Source organism: Puma concolor, chromosome C2 (genome assembly GCF_028749965.1).
Source record: "Puma concolor isolate L17-30 chromosome C2, mPumCon1.1.hap2, whole genome shotgun sequence".
Taxonomy (NCBI): Eukaryota; Metazoa; Chordata; class Mammalia; order Carnivora; family Felidae; genus Puma; species Puma concolor.
Window position 1 is genome coordinate 127632326 of NC_141675.1, and position 26237 is coordinate 127658562.

General features: G+C 37.0%; 1 protein-coding gene and 1 pseudogene across 5 annotated transcripts in view; one reads left to right on the forward strand and one right to left on the reverse strand.

Moving 5' to 3' along the window:
• The window catches only part of ROBO1 (roundabout guidance receptor 1), a 1149709-nt gene that overhangs the window by 410559 nt on the left and 712913 nt on the right, over window positions 1-26237 (forward strand). The gene's annotated exons all lie outside the window — the stretch shown is intronic.
• Window positions 6924-7590, reverse strand: LOC112849812 (B-cell CLL/lymphoma 7 protein family member C pseudogene; annotated as a pseudogene).

Here is a 26237-nt window from a genome sequence, read left to right on the forward strand (position 1 = left end):
GAGCAAGGGAGGGGCAGAGAAAGAGGGAGAGAGAGAATCCCAAGCAGGCTCCATGCTGTCAGCACGGTGGGGAACCACGAGATCATGACCTGAGCCCAAATCCAGAGTCGGACGCTCAACCGACTGAACCACCCAGGCACTGCCCCTCGTGTGCTTTTTAATAAAAAAGTTTACCATGTTGCTTATAATTTTTTAGGCTAAATGGGTGATGGGCATTAAGGAGGGCACTTGTTGTATGAGCACTGAGTGCTGTATGTCACTGATGAATCACTAAATTCTATTCCTGAAACCAATATTACATGATATGTTAACTAACTACAATGCAAATAAAAAATTGACACACACACAGATTTTTTTTCGGATTTCCTCATAACCCTAGATATGTTTATATTAATAAAACTAGCAAATTCTAGATTAATAAAATGAGGCTTGGAAAATAATTTTCATAGTTTACTTGATAGGGTGGGCAAAAAGTGAACAAATATGGCATTTAGAATGAAATAAAACTTGAACTATCAGGATCATGGAAATTTGAAAATTAAAACCCTTGAAATAAGGTCAACATTAACCACCAATCCAGCAATAACAAAAACTATTGTGAAAACATTTCATATACAGACAGAAAATGAAACAACTTCAATTTATGTATGTGTCTGTATCTGTAGCTATATCATTTTAATGATTGACCATATATTTTCTGTGAATGTTGACATTACATGTGATAGGATGTCATATATCAAATATGGTTCCCCCTTTGTTTGGAAGTTTAACCAATTATTGAAGTAAGTAGTTTTTTTTTTTCTTTTTTAACTATGTATATAAGCAAAATGCATTTCTTGATGTTTATGTTTCAGAATTTGGCCATTTTTTTTAAAGCAGAGAGAAAGTAGAAAGGCTTATTTTGACTTTATGAATTATAGGAGCAAAGTATGTTTTTGATATTTATCAAGGATTTAATTGAGTGATTCATTTGCTGTTTCATCATTATATTGTTATAGCATGTTGATGTGTGATTTAGTTTCCATTAAGTGTTGCTAGAAGATTAATCTAGTTTAAGATGCTGACTAGGCAAGCAAAATGTTTGCTCACTGCAAGCATTTTTATAATTAACTTAGCAGCACAGATAAATAAAGAGGTAATCTTATAGTAACATGGAGGACTTGATATGACGAGTGGTCTAAAGAAGTACATTTTAAATAGTAATTCATTGATATATAAGTGGATATTTGTAGAGGGAAAAGGAGCTTGATGTTTAACTGTGACATGTCCAAACTTGCAGTTTTTTCAATTTCATGGCCAAAAAAAAGGTTGAAGGCAATAAAATGCATGATAAGTAGTGCAGTACATTACTGAGTTATTATGGCAAAACGTGTGAATGGGTATAATATTATATACTCATTCGTGCCCTCCCGTATGCAGGAAGACTACTATTCCATTGTAAAAATTATAGATTAGGTTTGAGAAAGAAGAGATTTAGTTAAAATTCCTACATTTCTGAAGTCTGTCTCCTTTTTTGAAGTGGAAACTAGGTCTCAAATATGCAAGTGCTATTAAAAATACTTGAAGTAAGACTTCATCATGGGAAAATGTAAGTAAAGCACACCCAGACACACCTTGGATTCCAATACATGTGTTGAAATCCTAAGACAGATTTATAGAAGCAAAACGTATTATCTGGAGAATCAGCAAATTAAAGGGACCTTCCCCAATCACAAAGCACTATTGGCTTCATATCCTTCTAGGATAACCAATTATGACGCCCTAGGGACACCTATCAGCCTTCTGAAATCAGATCCAAAGTGGAGACAGAGATCATAGTCAAGTAGAATCTTTTCTCTGACCTTTGCTTGTTACTTCGGTCCCCTGATGACTAACACTTACTCCTGAATTGTACTTCATTTCCCTGTACTGGTATATATAGTGCTTGGTATATAGTGTTTGGTTTGTGCCAAACACTTTTCTTAGTGTCTTACAGCTATTAGAACATTTAACTTTGTAATGTTCATATGGGGGGTATTATTTTCACAATCACATTTTACAGATAAAGAAACTAAGGCAAAGAGAATAGCCAATATGACCAAGATCGTGTAGCTGTATAAGCAATAAAGCCAGAATTCAAGCAAAGAAGTCTGTTCCAGAGACGGCTCAAAACCAATATTTGAAACCACCAAAAACAGACTAGCAAACAGACTGTTTGTTCTTTGAATGTAAAGAAGAAACCACAAAAGTTTATATGTAGAATGCTATCTTTTAATTTCATTTTTTGCTCCTTGATCTATAAATGAAATTTTATTCCACTTATTCAGCCTAAGAAAATCAGGAACTAGATCTCATATTTCATATGTACAGAAATACCTTCCGGCTCCACAACCAGAGAGGGTTAGTGTTAGATGTTAGCAATTACACTTAAATGAGACTCATTTCAAACAAAGTCAAAATTAAGGAATCTGATTTGGCGATATATCATCATGGTTTTAGAAGTCTTGTATTCTCTCCAAACCACCTTGTCCTCAGGGGATTCATTACTTTACAAGGAGGCTTGTGGAAGGTCTAGTTCAGATTCGTATTTTCACTGCGTAAATGTGGCTTCTCTGTAGTTGCAACTTTCAGTTAGGTAAATACTTTAGATAAACAGCTCCATTATTTTTTCTGTATGACTGAAGATAATTGGTTAAATTATAACTAAATTCTATATTAACTATGATCTTCTTGTAATTACCTCAATTAATGTTTTTAATTGACATAATGATTCACTTTTTAGCTTAGTACCTGAGGCATTTCCATTAACTCTCTGCCATGAAACGCATATTGCGATTGCTCATGGGAGAAATGTCCCAACACACTTGCTTGTCCCTTAAGTGTATATAGAAGCCTCTCGACTTACAAACTGCTAAGGTCTGAACAGTTATTGTCACCCCTTTATAAACCAAAAGTAATATCATTAAAATGTGTGCTTTTGCTACCTGTTAGAAACAGGCAAAGAAGACAAAGAAGAGCATGTTTTTGAAGGATATTCTTTAAGTTAAGGGATTTTCTCTCTTTTTTTTTTAAGTTAAGTTGATTTTTATTTTGAGAGAGAGAGCATGTGTGTGCACAAGTGGGGAGGAGCAGAGAGAGAAGGGGAGAGAGAGAATCCCAAGCAGACTCCATGCTGTCAGCATGGAGCCCCATGCGGGACTCAAACTCATGAACCGTGAGATCATGACCTAAGCCAAAAGCAACAGTCAGACGCTTAGCTGACTTAACCACTCAGGTGCCCCAGTTAAAACATTTTCTTAAACTTCAAGGTAAAGTTCCTCATTTCTTCTATGTAGTATTCTGATCTTATGTTGATGGTCATGAAGACAAACTCCTCCAGAAGCGGGTATAGAGGGACAAATTAATGAATCTAGAAGTTGCACACACACACCCTATCATGGCTTCCACATTGCCCAGCTGATGTGAATACATAAGAAAAGAAATCAATCCCTTTCAGCCAAAACTGAAAGTGCCTAGGAACAAAGAACTTTTGTATTAATCCAGAAAAATGAAATGGCCTAAAGCCAGAGCACAACTAGCGGAGTCTTGAAAACATTGTATTAACTCAGGGAAGTTGTAGTTTTCTGGTTGGTCTGATGAAACTTCCCTGAAGGCCCTGAAAATCTCTTCTGGTCATTGATTAATTCCGGTCAAAGATTAATTTTGTTAGCCTTTCTTCTAAAATGAAAACAACGATGTCTTCTCGCCATTAAATAAAAATATAAGTACTGTGGATGTTGTATGAATGGGAAACTGACTTTCGGAGTTCTTAGATATGAGGTTATAGACCCGCACCTGTGTGATACTACTCTCCTGGGTAGTATTTATGGAAATGCTATTTGTGGGTAGTGTTTTTGAAAATAAAATGCATTTATGAAAACGGTGATTCCACTCACTCACATGGTTTCCACTAAGATCTATATGCCAGTGACTCCAAAATCTACATCTCTAGATTTGACCTATTAGTTATTATTAATATTATTATTATTATTATTATTATTATTATTATTTCTAAAGACCCTAAGTAGGGAAGAAATATATTAGGTTTAGCAAATTCACTGCTTAGTGGTGTCCATTACCAGTTTGAGTAGATAACTCGTGAGTTGTGGCAAATGTGTCAAAGGAGGCCAGGAAGTAAGCGCGGAGCTGATGACAAATCTGTAAAGTTGGTCAGTGGTGCCGAAAGCACTGCTGTGATTGGAAACCTTGAACTGTTGTTGTGCCAATCAACATATTTAAGTGATATAATCCCGAGCACTCAGATGTGTAATTGCAGAGCAGTGATGTGGGGTATGGCACTGATCTGATGTTGGGATTCTGGTAGGCAGCTCTGGTGGCATGATGGGATGCGGAGTAATCGGGGTACGTGTGTGAGGGCAGTGCAGATAGTAAATCAGGCCTTTGGAAAGCAAAGGAGCAGAAAAGGTCAGGAGGAAGTTGACTGAGATCACATGAAGAAGGCAAGAGCCTGGATATCTGGATGAGACCAAGAGGTAGTCCAGAGTGCAGAAAAGAATGGGGGAAAAGAAGTAGTTCTGACTGTTCCTTATCATTCTCCTTGCTGTATAAACTGTGGTGAGGATCAATTCTGATTGTACGTGTTAAAAGTTGAGAGGAGTCCCTGGCACATGGTGAGTACTCATTGAACTCTATCCAATAGTGGTGGTGGTCTTGGTGGTGATAGTAAGTAGACGTAGTGACAGCAGCAGTGGCATTGTAGTGCCTTTCCTAGACTATGGAAATAACTCATTTTTTATTCCTTTGGAACCTAACTTCTGGTACATCCTCCACACTTCCACTGTGGATAGCCCTCCACCTAAAACTCCTATGAGCTTCCTAGTGACTTCCCATTGACTGAATAAATCAGAATTATTTAACAAGGCATAACAAAAAACCCTCTGCATTTAGCCCTAGCACTTTTGGGAACTGAGGGATTAAGCAGGTGAAAGATCATCGGATACGACCATATTGCAGTTCCCATCACTCTATAGGAGAGTAAGCAATCACATGACTACTCCAAGTATGGTTTCTCATACTTGGAAATTATTGTGTGTGTGTGTGTGTGTGTGTGTGTGTGTGTGTGTGTGTGTGCGTGTGCGCACATGCATTTTCTTCCCTGTGAAATTAATTCATTCAGATTCAACTAGTCAGAATGAATTTTTCTTTCTCTTCTGATTTAATCATATATCTACTATAGCATTTCTCGCATAACTTAGCAATTTGTCTGTCTCTCCCACTAAATCCTTAACAATTTGTCTCAAGGACTCATAATAGTACTTCATATCTAATATCAACTAGCTAAACGTTTGGAAAATAGTGAATGCTACAGTCTGAACATAAAGAAAATAACACATTCGATGAACTATATCGTCTTCAATGTACTTTAGCTCTGGTCTCACACTTCTGTTATGCACAGACACTTAGGAAAATAGTTTGTCAGTAAAACAAACTGCCTACTTCTTACTGAAGAGTTCATGTTATTCAGTTGTACAAGTTTAAAAGTTAATATTCTTAACTCCTTCTAAATACTACAATATCAGTAGATTGACTAATTTAAAAATAGCTTCAGTTCTCTTCAATATGTGTAATAGTTTTATTCTGTGTATTTGAATTTAAAATGTGTATAAATGGGAAATGGATCTGTCAAATTTATAAGCAATGAGTGTTCATAAATCTTTTTAGTTCATGAATTAAATGATAAAGGCAAGAGAACAGAAAAGCAAAATATAATTTGTCTCGACATTGTGCAGAATTTTTTTTTTCCTCTATGACTTTCTGGGATGATTAGAGTATTAAAGGAGAATAAACCTAACAGTTTAATGGGATACTTTCATTTCGAGTTAGTAGTCCCGCAATTCAAACTCAAGAAATTCAGCAAAAGAAAGATCTTCCAGGAGGATGCTCTGTTCGAAATTACCTTTGTTGGGACTTTTGTGTAATGGAATTAAGTCAGCAGGGACAGAGGAATGCTTAAAATGGCAGCTGGCTTCTTCCTGTTGCAAAGACATATGTCTTGATTTGTAATTACCAGAAAAACAGGTTGCACGTACTGTACTTTAAATCATTTTCCCAGCTACGGGAACTAGTACAGACATGTATGCAGAGGACACACGGCACTCTTAATTTCTCAAAAGTTTTTTTTTTAATCAGATCCCTTTAATTAGAAATAATCACTGGATAATTAGTTACCTTTTATATAGCTTTATCTTTCATTAAAAAAAGGTCACAATGTCATAAAAATAGACATAGTATTCAAACAATTGAATTGAACTGGGATGAATCGAATACTCACCAAAAATCTTATATGGAAACAACTATGGGAAATGTTATCCTAAAATGGTTAGGAACTTAAAGAACCAAAAATTTGATTTTGGAAAAGTAAAATCTCCTTTTGGCATTCTATTTACCGTTATTCAAAATCCAACAAACAAATTAAAAACAACAACAACAAAAAGAATTTTGCTTAATGTAAGGAACATAACCAGAAATCTATGGGCTGCTTAATTACTACCAACTATACAGGCAATTTAATTTTTTTTATTTGAGGGGGAAACAGGGGAGAGGGGCAGAGGGAGAGAGAGAAAGAATCCTAAGCAGGCTCCACATTGAGTGTGGATCCCATTGTGGGGCTCTATCCCATGACCCTGGGATCATGACCCGAGTTAAAATCAAGAGTCCCGCACTCAACTAACTGAGCCACCCAGGCACCCTGGCAATTTAAATTTGAATGAAATTTTGACATTTAAAAGAATATCAATGCAGTTGATTGTTTATTTATTTATTTATTTGGCAAAAGGGTCTTTATTTGTAAAATGCCAAAGGGGCCCCTGGTACAACAGGACAGGCAGGCGGGCTTCTCAGGGGTTGGGGACATTTAGGCAGATGTGCTTGAGCGAGAGGGTACCCTACCAGTCCTCTGTATCAACCTGGGCTGTCTTAAGGACAAGGGACACTGGCTCAAAGACAGGATAAGCTTCGGGGGCCCCAGGCTCCACCAATTCTGGAACAGGCTTCTCCTTGGTCAGCACTTGGTCAGCCACTGGTGGACCCCCAGGCAGGGCTGCTGGGGTTACGCCCCTGGGATCCTCTTGCTGCTGCCTGCAGTTATGTGCCTGGGATCTCTCTTGTCCCAGCTGTGGGGGCTAGGCATCCTCTGAGACCTCTTCCGGTGGTCTCGCAGGCGACACAGGGTGGCTGGGCTGGAGGGTGCCCCCAGAGCAGGACTCGGTGCCCTTTTGCAGGGAGCCTTCATAATAAGAAACTCTGGTTGTTCTCATTTGGATACTGAAATATCTGGTTAATCTTTCATTAGACCCAGCAGGATCAGAGGGTCACCCCTGTGGGGACTGGAGCCCCTGCCCCACCTCTCCTAGCCTCGAGATTTCTCTGCTGTCCCCCCTCCTCCATTGCTCTTCCTCCTGGGGGTCCATCACTGAAGAAAGGAAGGGAAGTGTCACCCAAAGTCAGCCAGTGCTTCTCCCCTCTCTGGACCTTCTGCATGTCCGCCATTACCTTCTTGATATCCTCCTCAGCCTGGCTGAGGATCTCATTCCAAATGGTCTGGCTGGTCATACAGGTGCTTCTGGGCTGCCTCCCTACCGGGTGCAGCCTTCTCAACCAGCTCCCTTCTAAAGTTGTCTGTGCCCTCCCTTTACAGTTGATCATTTATTTTTTATTTTTTTACTTTTTAATTTTAGAGAGAGAGAGAGCACATAAGTGCAGGAGAGGGGCAGAGGGAGAGAGAGAGAGAATCTTAAACAGGCTTCACCCTCAGCCCCGAGTCACTGGAAGAAAGGCTTAATCCCAGGACCCTGGGATCATGACCTGAGCTGAAATGGAGAATCTGGGATCAAACAAGTGAGCCACCCAGGACCCCCCACAGAGAGATGATCTTTTAAAGTAAACCTCTCCTGAGCACCTGCCTGGCTCAATGGGTTAAGCCTCTGAATTTGATTCAGGTCATGATTTCCTGGTTGGCGAGTTCAAACAAGCCCCCACCTCAGGCTCTGTGTTGACAGCTCAGAACCTGGAGCCTGCTTCCAATTCTGTCTTCCGCTCTTTCTCTCCCCCTCCCCCACTTGCTCTCTCTCTCTCTCTCCCCCCTTCTCTCTCAAAAATAAATAAATGCTAAAAAAAATATTTTTAAAGTAAACCTCTCTACAAAGTTGAGTGATCATTGGTGGCTCCCAAAACTACTTCGTCTAGTTTAATTTTACTTCTCATGGTTGTCTCAGAGATCAAAGGAACTAATATGTTTGAAATGCATGGGACAATACAAAACTGTAAAGCAAAATTATTTATTTAATCACAGTTTGCATTTGTCTGGTAGAAGCCTAAAATAGCATTTGTAAGATTTTTATGATGTAATTCATGTACCTTGCACCTCACCCATTTGAAAAAGTATATAGCTCTCAGTGGTTTAGAATACTCCTATACAACATTTACCATGGCCAATTTAGAACATTTTCATCATTTCAAAAAAAATCCTATGTCCTTCAGCTATCGCACATCTATTTTCCAGTTCCACCAGCGCTAAACAACCACAGATCTACTTTCTGTTTCCATAGAATTGCTTATTCTGTCTATTTCATATAAATGCAATCATGTAAAGGTTTTTTGGTGCCTAGGCTCTTTCTTTCTCTTAACATCACGTGTTGAAGGTTTGTCCAGGTTGTAGTGTGTATCTGTACATCATTCCTTTTTATGGCCAAATAATATTCCATCATGTGGATATACCATGTTTTTAAAACCATTCATCAGTTGATGTTGTTTCCACCTTGGCTTTTGTGATAAAGGTGCAGAGAATATTTGTGTACAAGTTTTCATGTGGGCATAAGTTTTCATTTTTCTTGGGAGTGGAATTGCTAAGGCAAAACTCCATGTTTAACATTTTGAGGAACTTCCAGGGTGTTGTTCAAGTTACTACACGATTTTACATCCCCACTAGTAAAGTATGAAAGATCTAATCTTTCCATATCCTCACCAACACTTGTCATTGTCTATATTTTCCATTATAACCATCCTAGTGGGTGTGAATTTGTATCACATTTGGTTTTAATTTTTAGTTCCTTGATGACTCTGATGTTGAGCATCTTCTCATGTGTTTATTGGCCATTTGTATATCCCCCTTGAAGAAATGTCTATTCCGATCCTTTGCCCATTTATTAATTAGTCTATTTGTCTCTTTATTACGAATCCTAAGTATTATTTATATATTTAAATGCAAATTCCTTATCAGATATATGATTTACAAATATTTTCTCACATTCTTTGGGTTCCATTTTCACTTTTTTATGGTGTCCTTTGAAGCACAAAGTGTTTTTGGTTTTGTTTATTTTGTTAATTTTTATTTTATTTTTGAGAGAGAGAGCAAGAGCAGGGGAGGGGCAGAGAGAGAGGGAGAGAGGGAATCCCAAGCAGACTTCACACTCAGCACAGAGCCTGACGTGGGGCTTGATGTCACGAACTGTGCGATCATGACCTGAGAGTCAAACACTCAACCGACTGAGCCACCCAGGCACCCCTGAAGTACAAAGTGTTTTAATTTTGATGAGGTCCTATTTATCTCTTTTCCTTATTGTTGTTGACACTTTTGTCATATCTAAGACTCCATGGTAATATCTGAAGTCATGTAGATTCATCCCTGTGTTTCTTCTAAGAGTTGTATAATTTGGGGGGCGCCTGGGTGGCTCAATTGGTTAGGCATCTGACTTTGGCTCAGGTCATGATCTCGTGGTTTGTGGGTTCGAGCCCTGCTTCCGGCTCTGTGCTGACAGAGCCCGCTTCGGATTCTGTGTCTCCCTCTCTCTGCACCTCCTCCTCTTGCACTTTGTCTCTGTCTCAAAAATAAACATTAATTCTTTTTTTAAAAAAAGTTGTATAATTTTAGTTTTTCTATTTAGGTCTTTGATTTACTTTTAATTTTTGTATATGCTGTGAAATAAGGGTCTAATTTATTTCTTTTGCATGTAAATATACAAAAAGTCCAGCACCATTTGTTGAAAAGACCAATCGTAGGATTTTCTATAGATTGCTTAGGATTTTCTATAAATGAGATCATATCAAGTATGAATAGGATAGTTTTGTATGTTTTTTTTCAATCTGGATGCCTTTGATTTCTTTTTCTTGCCTAGATGTCTTTGTTATAGGTTCCAGTACAGTATTAAATAGGAGTGAAGAGAGCAGACATCGTTTTCGTTTTTTCTGATCTTAGGAGGAAAGCACCTAGCCTTTACCATTAATCATGATACAGGTTTTTTGTAGATGTCCTTCATAAGTCTGAGGAAAATCTTTTCTATTCCTATTATTTTAGTTTTTTTTTTTTTTTAGCATGGAACAGTTTTGAATATTTTCAAATGTTTTTTCTCTGTCTATATAGTTGATCATGGTTTTTGTTTTTGTTTCTGTTTTTGTCCCATTGTATGTTGTATTACCTTAATGATTTTTTGGATGCTAAACCAACCTTGAATTCCTGGGATAAATCCCATTTAGTGCTGTGTATGTGTGTGTGCTGCTGTATTCAGATTGCTAGTATTTTGTTGAAGATTTTCACAAGGGATATTCATTTGTGATATCCTTTTTCTTTTCTTATTATGTCTTTGTCTGGTTTTGAGTATCAGAGTTATACTAACCTCCTAAAATTAGTTGGGGAGTTTTCCTCCTCTTTGTTTTTTTTAAATATTTTGTAAAAAGGTGGTATTAGTTTTTTCTAAAATGTTTAGTAGAATTCATCAGTGAAACCATCTGGGTTTAAACTTTTGGAGGAGGGTATTTTAAAATTTCTAAGTTAGTCTCTTTGCATGTTAGAAGTTCAGGTGTCTTCTTGAGTCAGTTTTAAAGTGTTTCTTTTTAGGAATGTGTCCATTTCATCTAAGTTATTTACTATACTGGCATATATCCTACTATTGTAATTTTTTAAAGGTGTAGCACTGTTCTAGCTTATATTTCTGATTCTAGTAATTGGAATCTTCTCTCTTTCTCCCCCCCCTCCTACTCCCACCCCCACTTTCTTTTGCTCAGTCTAGCTAAAGGTCTGTCAATTGTGTTGAATTTTTCAAAGAATCAGCTTTTGGTTTCATTGATTTTCTCTATTTTTTTTTTTCTTTTCTGTAGTTCAGTAATTTCCACTGTAGTCTTTATTATTTACTTCCTTCTGCTTCCGTAAGTTTACTTTGCTCTTCTTTTTCCTGTGTCTTAGGTAGAAGGTTAGGTTGTTTATGTGAGATCTTTCTCTCTCTCACTCTCTCTCTTTCTGCATATGTATTTATATGCATATATGTATACATGTTTATATGTATATATACTCTGTCTATATAGGCATTTATAGCTATAAAATTTCCCTCTGAGCATTACTTTAGCTGAGTCCTGTAAGTTTCAGTACATTGTATGTCTTTAGTTTTATTCCTCTCAAAAGTATTTTCTGATTTCCCTTGCGATTTCTCCTTTGGCCCATTGGCAATTTAAGACTGTATTGTATAATTTATACATAATTATGAGTTTCCCAGATTTCTTTTTGTTAGTGTTTTCTAATTTCATTCCATTATGACTGGAGAACACTTATTATTGTTATTATTATTATTATTGTTGTTATTATTATTATTATATTATCATTATTATTTTAAATTTCATGAGGTTTGTTCTATGCCCGACATATGGTCTATCCTAAAAAATTGTTCTATGCACAGTTGAGAAGAATATATATAATTCTGCTGTTGTTGAGTATCCCGTAGATGTCTGTTAGTTCTAGTTGGCTTATAATGCTATTCAAGTCTCCTATTTTCTTGTTGATTTTCTTACTAGTTGACTGTCCATTATTAAAAGTAAGGTATTTAAGTTTCCAACAATTATTGAATTGCTGAACCCATATAAACATTTGGTTAATGCTATATTTAATGAAGAAGTTAGTGAAATTCTCTCTGGGCTTCAATATCCTCCTGAATATGAACAAGTCTTTACTTCATGGGCTTCTTAACACTCTTTGACTCTATCACTTTTATTAGATAGACATAGGTCATAAATGAAACAAATCTGTAGCTCATGAATGCTTATGCTAAAATACCACAGATATTCTAGTTCTTTTACAAAGGTGTTTCAGCGTTACCTCCTCAAGTAGAGTCAGAATCTGAAATCAAAACAAAGACTTGGCTAGGTTTTGTGGCCAATTATTGTGCTTGGCCAACAATAATATGTTGTTTGAATGTTTTATTAAAGCTGAGGAATGTTAATATGTAGATTCGATTGATATTATTTTTCCAATGAGACTTTGGGGTTTTAAATTGAATTATTTTTGGTCATAATTAAGCCTGTCTTGGAGAAGAAACTTGGAACTTTGATAATAAATCTCGTGTGTTCTGTCCCTTTGGAAATGGGTGGACGCATGCAAACATTAGCTTCACCACGTGCATATGAAGTTTCTAACGTATTTGTCTCTTTTCCCCTCAAAAACATAAAGTATATGACTCACTGGTAACTTCTGCTGACAGCCAAATGACCGTCTGAGATGGTTGTCATTAGAGATTGAAAACAGTTTATAATTCAAAGTTCAGTACAAACATGACCTCCGATGAGAGGCCTTCTGCAAATCCCAGTTAGCATTACTTGATTCTGTCTCCAAATCACTGTGTACGCACCTATATTATGACACTTTCTCCACTGTTGTGTTTCTCCTATCTTCCCTCCCCACCTCAAAAAAAAAAAAAAAAAAGGCTGAATGTTTGGAAGGAAAACTTTACCTCACAGGTAAGAGGTGCAAATAAATGCATATATCGTCATTTTGACTGTGATACAAGATGTTTCTGATATATGTGTTATTATCTATGCATACCTCAATGTAACAAAAATAATATAGTCTGTACTCTGTCCTACCTGAGTCTTCTATTCACAGTATACTCCATGGGGTTTTAAGTTCATGGTTCACTCAGTACCCTTGTTGAAAATGAACCTCTTGGGGCGCCTGGGTGGCGCAGTCGGTTAAGCGTCCGACTTCAGCCAGGTCACGATCTCGCGGTCCGTGAGTTTGAGCCCTGCGTCAGGCTCTGGGCTGATGGCTCGGAGCCTGGAGGCTGTTTCCAATTCTGTGTCTCCCTCTCTCTCTGCCCCTCGCTCGTTCATGCTCTGTCTCTCTCTGTCCCCAAAATAAATAAACGTTGAAAAAAAAAAATTAAAAAAAAAAAAAAAAAAAAAGAAAATGAACCTCTTTATCTATTATTGGTGTGCTCAAGCGAATGAGCCAACTACTTTTCTTCCTTGACGTTGGAATGTTATATTCTACGTTTGTCATTACACTTTAGCGAAACTTTACCCCGTTTTCTGCTTCTGCTTGTGGTGGTTCCTGGTAGGTTCACCTGTTTGCCAGGGATTCTCTGACCCTGCCTCCACCGCAAGGGTTCCGAGATGTTTTTGCCAATATGCAAACTGCGTTGCCATCTATTGTCTGTACTTCAATATACTGAAATTGTCTGATGGATCAGATCTTACTTAGAAGTTAAATCCTTTCTTAATTTAGTGACAACGAGCCCTATTTACCTATCACATCATTATTATTTGGTACAGTTTGTTGAGAGGATAATTTAGGCTGTGCCACAGGCAAACTAATATTTGACCTTGACTGGCATCAAAAATATTTTAAGTCCAACAAACACGCCGACACATTAGAGAGGTTTAGATTTTTCACAGAACCCTAAGGCATAGACACACACATTACTATTTAATGTATGTTTATTGAAATGCTTAGAAAATAAAACTAAACACAAAGGAAGAATTACAACACCCCCTATTCCTTCTGTATTATCAATTCCTGAATATAAATATTGTTAAGATTGGGGTGTATTCCTTTCCAGACCTCTGTCTATAAAACAATATATATCTACACATGCTTTTGCTGTACAAAACAAAAAACAAAAAACCTACATACTATTTTTTGTATTTTTTTTAACGCATCACCATACTATGAACTCCAAGAAAGCATTAAATTAAATTGTATGTTTTGACTGTCTACATTTAAATCATATGTGATTATCATAGCCTGAAATAAAGTAACTATTAGAAAACTTTCATCTCTAAATGTAAAGTATAACTGAGCTCTTCTTTCTGAATGACTGTTTAAAATAATCATTAGTAAAATACATATACATATGATTCTAGAATATGTGTCATTTTGCAAAATGATAATTTTTATATGATATGCTTCAGTGATCTAAGATGGTGAACATATTTGTGTAGCTCTTTTCAGGAAATAGAGCTTCATATCGGAACCTTTTTAATTTAGGAAATCTTATTTAAAGAGTCGGGCTTCATTTAGAAATTTGATGCTCACATAACATTGTACATCTTTTAAGAAGTGACTTGATCCCTACACAGAAAAAAAGAGAAGAAAGCTTGGGAATATTCACTTAGATACTCAGCATTTACGGAGACTACTGTTTGAAGCATCATGTGTTCAGACATAAGAAAAAGAAAAGTACTTTTTTGAAGAGTTAAAAAAGTACTTCATGTTCTGATAAAAGTCATATAAAATGCAACTAAGAACCAGCCTACCTGTTTAAGACATAATTTTCTACATCATCATGACAATGGAATTCAAAAGCAATTCCAACATACTTCTATTCATCCCACTGAGGGATGACTATATTTCTCTACAAATATAAATAGTAACCAACATATAACCATTTACATCAAAAGCAAGAAAATAAATTCAACAAATGTATATCAGTCATCTATTGATCTAGGATTTGTTATATATGCATTTGCATATATGCATGCATGTATATATATGCATATATAATATATGTCATAAATTTATAAATTTATATCAGTGCATCTATTTATCTAGGATTTGGTGTATATGAAACTGACTTTAATCAGACTCTTCTCAAAAATTACTCTTGACCTAATTCTCAATGAATCCCCCTCATATTAACCTATCATTAGTATTTGAATATTTTGGCCAGTTGTAGAATCTACTATATTTCAAACGTGTGCTCAACCAAATCTACAAAGTACCCCAGTATGTGAGGGCACTATGAAACACTGAGAAATATTTTTAGAGTTTTAGCAACAGTGAAAAAGCCACAGTAACCTTAATAAAATTGGCAACAGCTTATAAACTGTCCAAAGCTGAAAGACCTGTTTCAGCAAAATTGCTGATGGCCCTGGAATGCAAGACAGAGCAAGGAGAGGGCCAGAGAGGTGACAGCTTCACCATGGAATGCAGTCACTCGAGTTATCACCTCACGATTAGGAAGTGGCTGTGGTCGGGTTTAGATAATTCCAGTGAAAGCAAAACCATGTGGTCTTTATCTCTCTTCCTATTTTGTTGCCCCAAGGGACATGTTTTGAAAGCCACTGGGTAACCTCCCACTCATAGGTACCGTGCAGGTAATTAGACCCGAGAGTGGAAGTGAAAGACTTCCCTCTAGTGAGGCAGTCTGGAATCCTTTGCCCCCAGAGAGCAAAAGCCATCTAGATGAAACAAAGAGGGAAGAGACATGAAATAAAAGACTGTCCATAGCTGTCAGATTCTTCATTGAGTCACATGTGCCCTGCTTATACCTCTGTTCCTATCAGCAAATGCATCTCAGAGATTTTAAATGACTGAGAACAAGTGGTGGTGGGAATGGTCTAATGCAGTAGAAAGATGGCAGTAAAAAATGATTTCAGGATCAAACAAACCATAAGGAGCCACTTGGTTCAAATCCCAAATATACATTGTCAAAATACATCGAATGGCACTTTCCACAACTTTTTTATGAGCAAATTTCAAACATACCAAAAAATTGACAGAAAAATAAGTGGACGTTTATGTTCCTCTTTCTGTATTAAAACATAACATTTTATCACAATTATGTCATCTCTTCTTTAAAGGTACATATGCATATATGTATACATTGCTTTCCTTGCTCTGTCATTTGAAACTAGTTTCAGACTTCTACATGCATATCCTAAAGAAAAGTGTTCATTTTTCTAGCCATAATTAGATCAGTTTAGAAGAATAACAGTGATTCTATTATATACTGGATAGCCCATGCACAAATGCCCCAAAAGTCCTGAGAAGGTCTTTTATAGCTGCTGCCAATGTTATTTTTTTTAATGCTTATTTATTTTTTAGATAGAAAGAGAGAGAGAGGGAGGTCATGGGCAGGGGAGGAGCAGAGAGAGAGGGAGAGAAAGAATCCCAAGCAGGCCCTGCATTGTCAGCAGAGAGCCCGATGTGGGGCTCAAACTCACGAACCAGGAGATCATGGCCTGAGCTGAAATCAAGAGTCAGATGCTTAATCAACTGAGCCACCCAGATGCCCCAGTATTATTTTTAATTTTAAATTATAATCCAAACTAGATTCACATATTGAATTTAACTGTTATTCCTCTTTATTTTATGGTTTCTATCTTATTACTGTCAATATATTGGGCCAACATTTGTTTGCTGTGGGAAGGTGAGGGCTGTCCTTTGCATTGTGGGATGTTTAACAGCATCACTGCATTGTACCCACTAGATGCAAGAAGTACTTGCCCCCACCCCAATTTGTGACAATCAAAGTCGTCTTCAGATGTTACCAACTGTCCTTTGGGGAACAAAATCACCTCAAACTGAGTACCACTGTTCTATTTTAATCTGGAAGAGTACTTCTGTCTGCACCTTATGGAATGTCACTTAGCCATGCCTAGAAACACGTCTATATTTTATACCTGTATTATCTCAACATATACCACATCTGTCCTTCTGTGGACTGTTCTAAAATTATGAATTTCAATAGGAAACAATCAGCCTCTGAGAAATCATAAAAATCACCTGAGAAACTTGCCAAGTACCAATTCCTATACCTTTCTCCTAGATATTCTGAGTCAATTCTGGATTGGGACCCTGGAAGCTGAGTTTTTGTAAGCACTCCAAGGTTTCACTGTCTCAAGTCAAGTTCGGGAAAAGAAGCAACTTATGTCTTCTGACACTTCTTCTGTCCACCACTTAGTGTGGGGACACCTGTGTCTTAGACCCTATGTTTTCATGTAAAACAACATCCAGTATTTAATGTCTTCAGATGTCATCAATACTGCAATACTTTCAAAATATCTGTGTTTAATGCGGAATACTCCCACTAGTTCTCTCATTGTCTCAAGTCTATTTCTGTGAGGACTTTTGTTCATTTTGATTCTAATATGTTAGTAACACACCTCAGCATCTTTCCTACCATGAATGCTTTTCTACCATGATTTTTGCTATGATAAAAGTTGACTTTAAATTTCGATTGTCATTTGTGGCTGGTGGGTATGCAAAATGGTACCTTCACTTTGGAGGACAGCTTGGTGGTTTCTTAAAAAACTACACATGCCATCCAGCAGTCATTTACTCAAAGGAGTTGAAAACGTATATTCAGACAAAAATCTCTCCATGAATGTTTATAGCAGCTTTGTTCAAATTGCCAAAATTTGGAAGCAACCAAGATGCCCTTCTGTAAGTGAGTAATACATAAGCTGTAGTACATCAGACCATCGACTGTTATTCAGCAACCTCAAGAAATGAGCTTGCATATTACCAAGTGAAAGAAGCCAATCTAAAAAGACTGCATACTGTATGGTTCCAACTATGTGACATTCTGGAAAAGTATCAGTGGTTGTTAGGAGTTCAGGAGGAGGAAGAGATGAATAAGCAAAGCACAGAAGATTTTTAGGGCTAAACTACTCTGTATGACATTATAGTGGTGGACACATGTCAGTATGAATTTTTCCAAACCGGTATTTGGTTCAACACCAAGAGTGAAACCAGAGTAAGCTGTGGATGTTGGGTGATAAGGATGTATCAACATAGGTTCACCAATTGTAACAAGTGCACTGCTCAATAGGGGATGTTAATAATGGGGGAGGCTGTGGGTATATAGCGGCAGGGGGTATATATGAACTCTCTGTACTGTTGCCCAGTTTTGTTGTAAACCTAAAACTCCTCTAAAAAATAATATCTATTAATTTTTTTTCTATTGATTGCTCTATCATGTTTTCCTGAGTGCTAGTTGGCTGCCATATAATCATTGTACTCTTTTTTTCCCTCCTTTATTCCCAAGTATAACTACCATGTTCTCTTAATTCTTCCTCTAGAGCAGAACTTCTCGAACTTCCATGTGAAAAAAAAATCACACAGGGAACCTGTTAAAATGCTCACTCCCAGTCCTCTCCTGACAAGAACAACATTAAAGAGTTTAGGCATGTAGTATAAAGATACGAATTTTTAACAACATTCCAGGTGATTCTGAAATAGGTGATCCAAGAACCAAGATTTGAAACCTCTTGCTTTATAGCATCTGACATATTCATCGTTTTGGCCTTTTCCCTATGACTTCAGACCTATTCTGTTCAAACAAGGGTTACAATAACTTCTTTGCTGGTGATCCTAATTCCTCTCTCCTTTTGCTACAATTATTCCTTTGTAAGCTGCTAAAATAATCTTCCGCAAATGCCATTTTTATCACATCACCTTCCTGCTCAAGAATCAGCTACTCCTACTATATCAAGTCTAAACTCTTGGCTTTTAATTCAAGGTCTTCTGTCAACTGGCACTTTTGTACCTCTCTAATTTTATCTTTTCCCACTACAGACCAACTCTCCCCTCTAGCTAAATCTAGCCAACTTTCCATTCTATGCTACCTATTTGTGTGCCTTTGAGTTTCCCATCAGTTAGAAGGCCCTCCTTTCTCATTTATTCCCAAGTCACCTGCTTCAGGAAAATTTCCTGATTACATTTTCCACCTAATTGTTATGCTGATTGAACAAAAAATAACATACCGGACTATAATTTTCATGGGTAGAAATAACAGAAGAAGCCTCTAATGTAATAAAGTATGAATGGTATGTTATTTTTCCAGTTATAAAAAGAATGAATTACTGCAATAAAAATATCAATCAGAATTTTGATGGAAAAGTATGTGAAATAAAATATTACAAATAAATGGGTTAAAAGTTGAATGTAAGTACGGTAGTTGGAGTAAACATTACAGTGAGACAACAAGACAGAGAGAGCCAGTAGGAAATGAATGAATGAAGAAAAATATGGTAGTTGGGGTGCCTAAGTGGCTCAGTTGGTTAAACATCAGAGTTCGGCTCGGGTCATGATCTCAAGGTTTGTGGTTTCAAGTCCTGTGTCGGGCTCTGTGCTGACAGCTCAGAGCCTGGAGCCTGCTTCAGATTCTATGTCTCCTTCTCTCTCTGCCTCTCCCTCACTCACACTCTGTCTGTCTCTCTCTTCCCCCCCCTCAAAAATAAACATTAAAAAAAGAGAAAAATACAGTAGTAACTGCTAAGATGTGAAGTGAATGTGGTGATGGAGTACAATGTCAGATGGAAATGACACAAGAAATCAAAGCCTCAGTTGCCTATCCAAATTAATCTGAATCCTCCCCAGAAACCGTTTTGGTGGTGCATGGACATTAGTTTTATTATTTTACAGCCATAATTCCTGCATCCAACCAACTACTGATTTCTTCAAAGCAGTCATTTCCTGAGCTTATGGCGCAAAAACACTTCTACCAGAGATTCCATTCCAGTGACATGCTGCATGCATACCTAATGCATTCAGTACACCCAGATTTATTTCCAGATGGTTCTATGAGTTAGGAATTCATGAGAGTTACTGATTTTCCATGCCCTCACCAATACTTGGATTTACCTATCTCTAAATTTTGTTAATTGAATGGGTGCATGATGACATCACATTGTGATTTTACTTGCATTTATATAATTACTGAGGAATCAGTGTATCCTCTAAAATACATCAGAGTGATTTATTTTGGCTTCTCTATCTAGGAATTGTCTAATCAAATCTGCCTAACTCTTAGTCTGTTTACTTCCTTGTATTCACTCTATATCAGCCATGTTGAACTCTAGAAGTCCCCCAGAAATACTAGGATCTTGCTAGCCTCCTTAGGTTTGCACATGTTTTTTTTTTTTTTTTTTTTTTTTTCTTTTCCTGCCAAACTCCAATATACTTCCTTTTCATGTTTTAATTATAACACTTCATGGAATTCATGAAGAGTGTTTATGTATATTTTTCCCACAAGACCTGGTCTTGAAAAGAAAAGAAAAGAAAAGAAAAGAAAAGAAAAGAAAAGAAAAGAAACAAAAAGAAAAGAGAAAAAACAACTTTGCATTCCTAGCTTCTAAGAAATGGGAAATAGTAAAAGGTAGTACAAAGATACATTTCTGGCTGAAGTTTTCTTCATAACATCCTAAGAGGAGAGATTTTCTCTCTCTCTCTTAAGGTGAAGAGAGCCAAGACAAACCACCATTAGTGTACATTCAAGGGGTCTGTCGGACTCAGAACTACAACTCACAGTCGTCTGTATCCTGAACCCAGAGCTCTCACATTTCCCTTTTCCTGGTAGCATGAGGTTTTGAGCTCCAGAAGTTCTCCCTTCCCTCACTCGGGCCAAGATCCAAGTTCACCTGAACTGGCTTGTACCTGAGGCAGTGAAAGAAAAATCACAAAAGCAGGAGTCAGGCACTCTGCAAACTTGGATCTCGCAACATAACTGGGGAAAATTGCAACAGTAAGAAGCAGGCTCCACAGAACAGAGAAATGGAATCAGACATGCCTTTGGGGATGAGGCAGGTGCTATCTTTTGGGGTGCATCCAGATGTAAGATAGACAAGTCCATTAAATTGATGGAAAAAACTCCAGCCAGACTCATGTAAATTGGTGTCGAGAAACTCAGTGATAGACACTGGGTGGTTGGGACAGCAAGTCACTTCAGACAAGGTCAGCAGAGCAAACAGGCTATCCCACCTGCCAAGTAGGTTGGTCCAAGATGCAGGGAATGTATAGATTTGGAATTAGATGGGTCTGTCATTAAATTATAATTAATTTATAGTTAGCCGAGAGAGAATTTAAAGTTAGCCAAGAACAAGAAATATTCTAGACCTACAGAAACTGTAGTGTTAAAGACACAAAACAGGAATAAAAGATATGTTCCTTAAATATACAAGTTGTAAACTTTATTTATTCACTTCTATAACAAATATTTTTGAGTGCCTTCTAGAGGTTGCACATGGGCATTGATCAAGCATACAGCAATAAACAGCCCAAAATCTTGGCCCTCAGAAAGCTTACCATTTTACTGGGAGAATGTGGACAATACAAAAGTACAAAAAAAGTAACGTGTATAGTATTTCAGATGTTGATAAGTGCCAAGGAGAAAAACAAAGCAGAAAAGAGAAGTGGGGGTGTCCTCAGGGAGGGCAGGATTAGGTTGTAATTCCACATTTGTTGACTAGGGAATAAGACAACTGTACATGCGTGCAGACGGAGAGAGAGTGAGCCCTGTGTTCGCCAGCAAGTGTAAAGACTGTAGCACACAGGTATGTTCCTGATGTTTCTGTGGAAAAGCAAGGAGGCCAGAGTGTGTGGAGAAGAATGACTAAGGGGAAGAAAGGGCACAAGAAGTCAGAGGTGTAAGACTAGGGGAGATCAAATAGGACCTTGCAGTCTACTACCAACACGTGGAGCAGAAGAGTATTATGAGCTGACTTGCACTGAAAATCATCATTGCTTCTGCTGCATCGAGAAGAGATGGAAGGGTGGAAGCAGAGAGAACCGTCTGGAGGCTATTGCAATAAACAAGCCGTGCGAGAGTGGCTCAGATCATGGCTGGAGTAGTAGAAAGAGCCAGCAGTGTGAAGAATCTAGGCACCTTTTGGAGATATAATCAGCAGTATTTGTTGTTGAACTGGAGGGTTGTTTGTGGGGTGAGAGGATGAGTCAAGGTTTCAAAGTCTTGAGCCTGAATGGCAAGAAGAATGGAGTTGCCTGTTACCGAAAAGAAAAAGGCTGCAGGGATGTAAAATCCGAGTTGTTTTTGAATGTGGTGAAATTGAGATATTATTAGCTCTGCACACAGACATGTGAAGTTGGCAGTTGCACACCACAGTGTGGAGTTCAGGTGAGAAATCGGAATAGAAATGTAAATTTGAGGACGTTCCTTGGTATTTAAATTCATGAGGCCAGAGGAAATCATCAAGCTGATGAGTATAGAAATGGAAAAGGGAAGAAGTTCAGTGTGTGCGTAGAAGTTGAGAAGATGCTGGCAAATAAAATGAGACTGAAAAAGGGCAGACAGAGACGTAGGGACAAAGCCAGGAGAGGCACGCGTCCTAGCATCCACGTAGAGACGTATCAAGGGATGGGAAGGATCCAAGGACAAAACTACAGTGAATTTGGCAACATGGGAGAATATTTAGTATGTGACCTTAGTATCTTTTGTTGCTGTGGTTCTGTTTTCTTTTTTTACTGAACATAATTTTTGCCAAAATTCAGGGAATATTCAATGTTATTAGCGATACAGGTTGTAAATAAGGTGAGCAAACAGTAGAACACCATTTGTTGGCAAACATAAGGTTGTGCCTATAGAGATTATACTAATTTTTTTTGTCATGCTTATCCTACTAAGGAGATAATCCTCAAAGAGTAGCTTTTCAAACTATGTTAAAAAATGACAACGTCATTGGGGCATCTGAGTGGCTCAGTCGGTTAAGCGTTCCAGCTCCATCTCGGTTCAGATCATGAACTCATGGTTTGTGAGTTTGAGCCCCATGTGGGATTGTGTGCTGACAGTGCAGAGCCTGGTTGGGATTCTGTCTCTTCCTCTCTCTGTCCTCCCTCGCTCTCTCTTTCTCCCTCTCTCTCAAGATAAATAAACTCTAAAAAGAAAAAAAAAGAAAAAATGACATTATTAAAATTATTTACTGCCTCCTAACCAACATGAAATAAAATATTTAATTTTTATCTTATTATATGATGGAATCTTCTGCAATGTGTAGTCTTGACTAGGTTATTTTTAGTTCCTGGAGAAAATCATTAAAAATGATTATATTTATTGAATACCACCAAGAGCCAAGAACTTCACATGAATTTTGTAATTTGTAGCTCAACATAGGTGTTATCATCATTATCTTCAAGGGGAAGACTGATCTAGACTCTTCTGAGTAACAGCTTTCTGTGTGAAGCTCATATTTAATACAACAGAGTAGGAGAGTAGGTTCTCTTGGAACAAAGACTTCTATAGTTTTGTATTCATAGTTCACTCACCAAAGGTCTTCACCATGTTTATTGATTTACGTTAAATGAAAATAAAACATACCTTGAAACTATATAGTTAACTCCAAATCTGGTAAGTAGTTGACACAGTTACTGGCAAGAAAAATTAGAAATAAGCAAATATTTTGTGCAAAATGATTATACTATGTGTGATAAAGTGATACAACAGTAAGCAAATAGGCAATTTCAGGAATGAAGTTGGCAGTTTTCTGAGAATTGTTCATGAGAGTAAAATAAATCACTTTTGAAACCATGACTGGTTCTGTTTGACAGAGGCAAAAGAATATTAAATGTAATTTTTAAAGGTAGTCATCTGTACAATTTATGCCTGAATTTCATAAGTAAATTTACCTCTTTGTTGGTGTAGGATTACTTAATTCAGGTTCAAAATCAACAAATAATAATAACATCAAGCAATTACTGGAATTTTTAACTAGATAAAATTAGAAATTCAATGAATTTTATTTTATTTTTTATAATTTTTTAAAAATTCTGTTATAATTAAGGTACAGTGTTACATTAGTTTCAGGTATACAATATAGCGATTCAGTAATTCTATGCATTACCCAGTGCTCATCAGGATAAGGGTACTCTTAAACCCCTTTGTTTCAAGCATCCCCCCCCTACCCTCCTTCCTTCTGGCAACCACCAGTTTGTTCTTTATATTTGAGTCCATTTCTTTTTTGTAGTTCTTTCCTTTGTTTGTTTTGTATCTTAATTAAATCATATAGTATTTGTCTTTCTGTGACTGACTTATTTCACTTACCATTATACCCTCCAGATCCATCTATGCTGTTGAAAATGGCAAGGTCTCATTCTTTTTTATGGTTGAGTAATATTCCATTCTATGTAGACACCACATCATCTTTGTCCATTCATCTATCGATCGACACTTGGGCTGCTTCCATATTTTGGCTATTGTATATGATGCTGCAATAAACATAAGAGTGCATATATCCTCTCCAATTAGTGTTTTCCCATTCTTTGGGTAAATCCCCAGTAGTGGAATTAGTAGATTATACGGTAATTCTATTTTTAATTTTTTGAGGAACCTCCATACCATCTTCCACACTGACTGCTGCAGCAGTTTGCATTCCCACCAACAGTACATGAGGGATACTTTTTCTCCGGATCCTTGCCAACACGTGGCTTTTGGTGTTGTTGTTTTAGCCATTCTGACAGGTGTGAGGTGATCTTTCATTATTTTTTTGATTTGCATTTCCCTGACGATTAGTGATATTGAGCATTTTTTCATGTGTCTTATTGGCCATGTGTATGTCTTCTTGGGAGAAATGTCTGCTAATGCCATCTGCCCATATTTTAATGGGATTATTTGTTTTTCTGAAGTTGAGTTGTATAAGTTCTACATATATGTTGGATACTAACCCCTTATTAGATATATCATTTGCAGATATCTGTTCCCATTCGGTGGCTTGTTTTTGTTTTCTTGATTTTTAGAAATTAAATGAATTTTAAATTGTAAAGTACTGAAAACAATCCACATTAATAATTATAATTGATTTTGACCTTTTTACATGTAGGGCTGAATGCATTTTTTATTATAATTTTTTACCAACCTAACATCATAGCCTACTATTTCCTTATGTTTTATAAACTATTTATGCAAACTATTAACTAATAAAAGGCAGTTGTTACTAGTGTAGAAAATAGTGTTAGTGTTTCATGATTGTATTGAAATCTTTATAATAATTTATTGAAATAATTATAATGACTTATATTCTTTTCTCTGTGATAACATCCCTTTATTGTGTTACAATTTCTGAGTAAATATTTGCTGCTGCAATATTGCAGCAAATATTTTAGCATATAATGTGGGGATATAATCATACTATTTGGCTTATATTCAATTTAGTTACATAAGTATTTCTATATGTATTTTGATAGAGTATCATTATAAGAAAGCCATTTCTAGATCATTTCTATATCAATATGATTCCAGCATTTCCTGGTATGAGTTTCTTGAGTAAACATTTTTTTCTATGGTGTGACATACATATATAGAAGAGGATTGTAAAAATACTATACTTAATGAATTGGTGCTAAAGATTTTAAATATTTTTTAGATTCTAATACTTCTAAACTGGTTTCTTTAACTCTTTTAAAGTTAATTTATAATAGCAGACCCATAAACTTTAGTAAGATCAAAGAGAAAAGAGTTTTGCTTTTTCTTAATATAGCAGAAAATAGTGAATTAAAGATTTGTTTAACGGGCCCTGGGGTGGCCCACATGGTTAAGTGTCCAACTTTTGATTTCCGCTCAGGTCATGATCTCATGGTTTGTGGGATCCGTGTTGAGCATTAAGCCTGCTTGGGATGCTCTCCCTCACTCTCTCTGCACCTCTTGCCCACTCGTGCTGTCTCTCTCTCCCTCTCTCTCTCACTCAAAGTGAAAAAATAAATATTTAATGAAAAAAAAGATTTGTTTCAAATTTGAAAGGATTATTTGGATGCCAAAAATCTTTTAACCTACTGGGGTTTTTCAGTATATCTTTGGATCAAAGATTGCTGGATCGAAGATGTATCTAAACATTTTCAGGTCCTCTCCGTTGAGTGTGCTCATTCATATATACATTTGTTCCATTATTAAACATGGGTTTATTGAGCACCAACTATTTCCAGGCACTGCATTAGGACATACAAGTCACCCAGGCGAAGTCCTGCCTTCATGGTTCTAATACTTCAGTTGTAGAGGACAGTTAAACTAAAGAAAAAAACGATAATATGTTACAGGGGAACAGGTCCTATGAAACAGTATATACGATATAAATAGACATAGACAGTGGTGGGGAGGCTGGAATATTAAACAAGAAGGTCACAGCAGACCTCCCTGTGTGAAAAATAAGGCAAAAGAAGGACAGTTGTGGGCCAGTCTGGAAACACCTATATAAATTTTATCATGTCCTGGGCACTATTTAAATGCTTTCCCTCCATTAACGCATTTGATTCTCACAGTGAGCTTGTGATCTAGGTAATAACTCCATTCTCACAGTCAGCTTTTGATCTAGGTAATAACTCCATTAAAAATTTTTAATGTTTATTTATTTTTGAGAGAGAGAGAGAGAGCGCCCAAGTCGGGGAGGGGCAGAGAGAAAAGGAGACACAGAATCCAAACCAGGCTCCAGGCTCT